Raw genomic sequence first — 6712 nt, forward strand, 5'->3', positions numbered from 1 at the left:
CTACCTGTCTTACATTGCTATTGTTTTGTAAGCCATGTTGATGCATGTGGTCCCTGTTACCATGGGATAACATCTTGATTGCCATTACCTCTCTGGCTCATTATGACCATATAAATGTAAATGTTCTGTGTTGCCAACATAAAGAATGTAAATTTCTAAGAACAAAAATACCAATGCATGAACACGTAATAGCATCAGGTATCTCTGTGATCAAACCTACAATAAGAAAAAAAAACAAAAAAAAAAAAAAAAAAAAAAAAAAAAAAAATACCAACTGAAACTAAGTTGATATCTGGAATACTTGCTGTCACCTCCAAACATTTTGATTTCATTCATCCCTACTGCATCCTTTAGACATTAATGTCTGTGAGCAGACATATCATGCTTTTCCTACTATTTCTAGAAGCATGTTGATGCCAGGGTTCTTTTCTTGCCCATGAATCTGATGTTGATGTCCATCAGTCCTGCTACTTGAGACCATGTTCCGTCTTTCCATGATGAAGAAAGTTAATTTCCCTGCTTCCATCTACCAAAGTAAACTATGTGGCTATCCTTTCTACATGCTGCCACCTGAAACCTTGTGGATTTACTTGATCCCTGCTACTTCTTTTACCCATATGGATATCCATTTTTAGAACTATAATGCTTTTCCTACTTCTTCTGGTAGCAGTGTTGACGCTCATGCTTTTGTAAACAACTTGACACCATGTTGGTTTCCATGATCTCTCCTGATACAGGTAATTATGTTAATGTAGGTGTTCCTTATTGCCAATGTATAGAATGGTAATTTCCAAGATTTAACCAACTTTTGGTAACTAGTTGATACACATTATTCATGCTCTCACCTGCAGCCATGCTGATGTTATTGATCACTGATGCCTTTGCAAACCCTGTTGATATTAATGAATGGAGCTCCCCTGCATTCCTATTGGTTTTGTAAACCACATTGTTGCAGGTGGTCTTTTTTACATGGGCTAACATCTTGATTGCCATAAATTCTCTAGTCCCTTATGACCATATTAAGGCAAGTGTTCCTTTTTGGCAATGTGTAGAATGGTAATTTCCAAGATATATCAAGCATTGGTAAATAAACAAATATCCATATTTCATGCTGCCACATCCTACCATGCTGATCTCATTGATCCCTTTTGCTACTGTTAATCCTGTTGATGTCTATGAATGTACCTGTAATGCATTTGTTGTTTCTGTAAGCCATGTTGACGCATGTCCTTATTACCATGGGATAACACCTTGATTGCTTTCAATTCTCCATCACCTTATCACCTTATTTATGTAAGTGTTCCTTTACCCATATGAAGAATGTAATTTCCAAGAATTGATATACTAACAGAAACTAAGTTAATATCCTGAATACATGCTGCTACCTCCAAACAAGTTGAGGTCTTTAATCTCAGCCTAGTCTCTTAAATATGTTCATGTCCATGATTGGAACTATAATGCTATTCCTACTCCTTCTGGAAGCAATGTTGATGCTCATGATCTTCCTACCACTGGACACCAGGTTGATTTCTTTGATCTTTCCTCCTACAAGTTACCATGTTAATGTAAGTGTTCTTTTTTGGCAACATATTGAATGGTAATTGCTAAAATTTAATGAACCTTTGGTAACTTAGCTGGTGTCTGTAATTCATGTTTACATGTGCACTCATGCTGATGTCATTGACCCCTGCTGCCTCTGTTTACCTTGTTGATGTCTATGAAAGGACCTGCTGGGCATTCCTTTGGTTCTGTAAGCCATGTTGATGCATGTGGTCCTTGTTTTAATGGGATAACATCTTGATTGCCATGACCTCTCTGGCCCCTATGGCCATATTAAGGTAAGTGTACATTTTGCCAACATGAGGAATGTAAATTTTCATGATCTGAAATACCAACTGAAGGTAAGTTGATATCTGGAATACTTGCTGCTACCTCCATATAAATTGAATTCATTTATCCCTGCTGCATCTGGTAAACATGTGGATGTCCAGGATCCATTGTCTTATGGAATTTCTGGCATTACTAGAAGCCATGTGGATGCCTGTGGTCCTTCTTGCCAGTATATTTCACATAGATTTCCTTGAACTCTTGCCACCTGTGACAATGCTAATGTTAAGTGTTCTGTGCTCTCAATGTGAAGAACATTAATTTCCAAGAATTTAACCACCAACTGAAACTATGTTGATATACAGAATACATGGTGCCACCTCCAAACATGTTGAAGTCATTGATCCCTTCTGCCTCTGTTGGACATATTGGTGTTTATGATTCTAATTATGATATTCCTAGTACATTTGAAATCCATGATGATGCCCATCATATTTGTACCAGTGGATACCATATTGTGTTTTGTGATCTCTCCTGCTGTCTTTACCTTGTTAAATTAAATGTTCTCTCACCAACATGAAGAATATTAAGTTCCAAGATTTAACGATTGAAATGTTAAGTTCCAAGATTTCACTAATCTTGGAAACTAATTTTATATCCATAATTCTTGGTGTCATCTGAATCTATGGTCATTTTATTGATCCCTCTTGTCTCTGTTAACCATGTTGATGCCTATGATCAGAACTTCCATGCTATTCTTATTCCTTCTGGAAGCCATGTTGATTTCCCTGCTCCTTGTTACCTCTGGATAACGTCTTGATATTGGTGACCTGTGTGGTCAATTATGACCATATTAAGATAAATTTTCTGTTATTCCAACATGAACAAAGTAAATTTCCAAGAATTCAACTATCATCTAAGTTAATATCCATAATTCATGCTGCTGTCTATAAACATGTTGATGCCATTGTTTTCTGCTCCCTCTTAACGGTTTTGATGTCCATGACCAGACATTCCATGGTATTCCTACTATTTCTGGGAGGCATGTTAATGCCTGTAGTTCTTCTTGCTGCTCAATATGAAGTTTATATCTATCTTTCCTGCCATTGTTTTGTGAATGAGAAAAATGTTAATTTTCAAGATTTAATGTGCAGTCTGAAAATAAGTTGATATCTATGATTCATGCTGCCACCTGCAACCATGTTGATGTCATTGATCCAACTCTGTTAATCAAATTGATGTCTAACATAGGACATCATGCTATTCCTGCTTCTTCTGGAAGCCATGTAGATGCCTGTGGTCCTTCTTAACCACTACATACATTGTTGATGTCCAATAACTCTCCTGCCCCTTGTGACTGCATTAAATTATTGTTCTGTGTTACCAACATGCAGAATGTTAATTTGCAAGATTTAACCCACCATCCAAATGTAAGATGAAATCCATAATTCATGTTGCCACCTGAAACCATGTTGATGCCATTGATCCCATGTGCCTCTGTTAACCAAATTGATGTCCATTATTGAATGACCTACCATGCTCTTCCTACTATTTCTGGAAGCCTTGTTGATGCTTGTGGTCTTTCTTACTGTAGATATGACATTGATGTCCATATCCATGGAGATATTCTGCTACCTGAGACCCTATTGATGCAAGAGTTCTGTGCTGCCAACGTGATGAATGTTAATTGCCATGATCTCAGCTACCATCTGAAACTGGTGATATTTACATGCTACCACCTGCAACCTTGTGGATGACATTGATACCTGCTGTTCTCTTTATCATGTTCATGACCTTTACTATGCTATTCCTATTGGTTTGAAGTCCATGTTGATGCCTTATGTTACGTTTGGCTCCTGGATAAGCTGTTGATGTTGATGTCCATGTTCTGTCCTGCCACCTGAGACCACATTGAGGTAAGTATTCTGTGCTGCCCACATGAATAATGTTGATTTTCTTGATCCCACATGCCATCCAAAATTAATTTAATACTCCTGATGCATGCCACTGCAGGAAATCATGTTGATGTCACTGTTCTTTGCTGCATCTTCTAAACATTGTTGATGTTCATCATCCAACCTACTGTCCAAACTTTGTTGATGTTACTGATCTATGTTGTAGCTGTCAACCATGTTGAGGTTACTGAACTTTGCTACCACCTGTAACCATATTGATGTCTGCAGTGTACAGTGTCATCAGAAACAGTGTTGAAGTCATTTGTCCATACTGCTACCTTAGACCCAGTTCAAGTAAGTTTCCTGTGTCCCTCATGTGTACAATATTGATTTCCATGATCTGTCTGCCACCTGAAACTAAGTTGATATCCATGATCTATACTGACACAGGCAACCATGTTGATGTGAGTGATTCTCGCTGCCTCTCTTAACCTTGCTGATATCCATGATTCGACCTGTCATCTGAAACTTTGTTGATGTCACTGATCTTTGCTATTGCTGTCAACCATGTTGATGCTACTGAAACTTGCTTCCACTTGTAACCATACTGCTGTCTCTACTCTGTCATAATCTGTGAAAATTCTGAAATCAATGGAATATACTACCACCTGAGACCCACTTCAGGTAAGTGTCCTGTGTTGGCACTGTATTCAATGTTGATTTCTGTGATTTGTCTGCCACCTGAAACTAAGTTGATGTTTATGATCTGCCACAGGAAACCAACCATGTTGATGTCACTGATCTTTGTTCCCTGTTTTGACCATGTGGATGTCCATTATCTGACTTAACATCTGAAATTATGTTGATGTCACTCATTCATGCTGCTGCTGATAACCATGTTTATGGCCATAGTCTTTGTTGGAATCTTAGACCTTGTGAATGTCCATTGTCCATGTTGCCACCTGAGTCCATGATGATGACCATGATGACTTTAGTCTGTGCTGCTGTCAGCCATAATGTCGATGTCTCTGATTGGTGCTGCTACTGGGGACTAGGTCAATATGAATGATCTGAGCTGCCAACAGAAACTATTTTGATATCATTAAGCCATCCTTGTGCTGGAGACCATGTTGAAATCTTTGTCCTTGATGCCCTCAAATACTATGTTTATGTTCATGCTCTGGGCTGCATGCTGAAGACCAGTTGGATATCCATGACCCAGCTGCTGATGGAGACTGTGTCGATGTCTGTGGTCAGTACTGCCACAAGAAAGCATCCTGATAGTGATCTGTGATGCCTCCCTCAAACATGTTATGTTGGTGATCTGTGTTGATGTCCTGGACCAGATGGATGGCAGTTATCCAAGCTGTCACCAGAAATCTTGTGGACCATGATCTGTGCTGCTCCTGGAAACCCTGTAGAAGTCTATGATTCATTCTGCTGCTGGAAACCATGTGGAAGGCCTTGATCTGTACTTCCACTGACTTCTATGGGCAAAGAGCTTCTTTTGCAGTAGTATCAATGACTGTAGAATCATAACTGAAATTCAGACAGACATTGAAGGCTTCTGTGCCACCATCCCCCCTAAAAAGAAAATCTAGACAGGATCTTATTGGAGAGTTCTTGAAAGTTGTAATAAAAATACTTAACTCTAGCTCTTCACAGTTGATGGCTTCAGGCAGGGGTTGGTAAGAACTCCTTTTTAAAGGGCCGGCTACTGCAAGTTTGACCATGCTCCAATGAGTATAAGGAAAACACCAATTTGACTTGTTATATTTTATTTTTTCTATTCTGGGGAAGATGCCACAAGGGTCAGAGGTGGACCTGGGAGGAATGGGAATCAAGTGTGATTGAGGTTTGATGTATCACATTCTCAAATGATTAATAAAATATTAGGTTGGGAAAATAAAAAAAGTGTGAAATAGTATGTATTTTAAATTTGGCCTACAACTGCCCCTGCAAATCCGCGCCCTGCCCCCACGCCCATCTGCCCAAGACCCCAGCCACTTCCTGAGACTTAGATACCGGCCCCCAGCTCCCATCCTGCCCCCAACTTCCCCTCTGGACCAGAGTTGGACAAGAGAACTCCCTTTTGGACAAGAGAGAGAGTCTTCCTGAATCTGTCAGCTCTTTCTGAAACAAGTACACTGATAAGACCAAGAAGGAACCACAAGGAGATGGGCAGACGTCAAGGCAGAAGTACATACAACAAAATGAAGAGCAATACAGCATCACCAGAACCTAGTCTGCCTCCAAAATCTGGACCTGAACATGAAAAATTGGAAGAAGCAGAAGAAAGTAGCCTTATGAGTAACTTCATGAAGAAGGTAGAGGCTTGTGTAGAGGAAAAGACAAGAAAATTGGAAGAACGCTGTAAACAACTAGAGGAAAGGGCAAACAAATTAAAGAAAACAATAAAGCCCTCCAAGAAAACAATAAAGTCCTGGAAGAAAATAATAAAACACTGAAAGAAAATCATGAAAAAGCAATGAAACAAACAAAGGAAACAGTCCAAGACCTGAAAAGGGAAATTGAAAAAATAAAGAAGACACAAACAGAGGGAATGCTGGAAATAGAAAACCTGAGTAAAAGATCGTGAACTTCAGATGCAAGTATAACCAACAGAATGCAAGAGATGGAAGAGAGGATTTCTGGCATTGAAGAGACAGTAGAAGAAATAGTTTCATCAGTCCAAGGAAACACTAAAGCCAACAAAGTCATGAACCAAAATGTCCAAGATATTTGGGACACCATGAAAAGACCAAACCTACGAATTATAGGGATAGAAGAAGGTGAAGAATACCAACTCAAAGGCACAGAAAATATATTCAACAAAATTATAGAAGAAAACTTTCCCAACTTAAAGAAGGAAATGCCTATGAAGATACAAGAAGCCTATAGAACACCAAACAGACTAGACAGACCCCCCAAAAAAGTCCCCTCGACACATAATAATTAAACAAGTAAATGTACAGAATAAAGAAAGAATA

General features: G+C 39.0%; 1 long non-coding RNA gene across 2 annotated transcripts; it reads left to right on the plus strand.

Moving 5' to 3' along the window:
- The first annotated feature begins 243 nt into the window (after positions 1-243).
- LOC119087273 lies at positions 244-5373 on the plus strand. 2 transcript variants are annotated; one of them, XR_005090697.1, is made up of 4 exons: positions 244-3743; positions 3841-4076; positions 4173-4406; positions 4498-5373. It is a non-coding gene; the product is annotated as an uncharacterized LOC119087273 (long non-coding RNA). The 2 variants fall into 2 exon arrangements; XR_005090696.1 differs by having other exon boundaries at positions 244-4076.
- Positions 5374-6712: the final 1339 nt, after the last annotated feature.

This window comes from Peromyscus leucopus, unplaced genomic scaffold (assembly GCF_004664715.2).
Source record: "Peromyscus leucopus breed LL Stock unplaced genomic scaffold, UCI_PerLeu_2.1 scaffold_816, whole genome shotgun sequence".
Classification (NCBI taxonomy): domain Eukaryota; kingdom Metazoa; phylum Chordata; class Mammalia; order Rodentia; family Cricetidae; genus Peromyscus; species Peromyscus leucopus.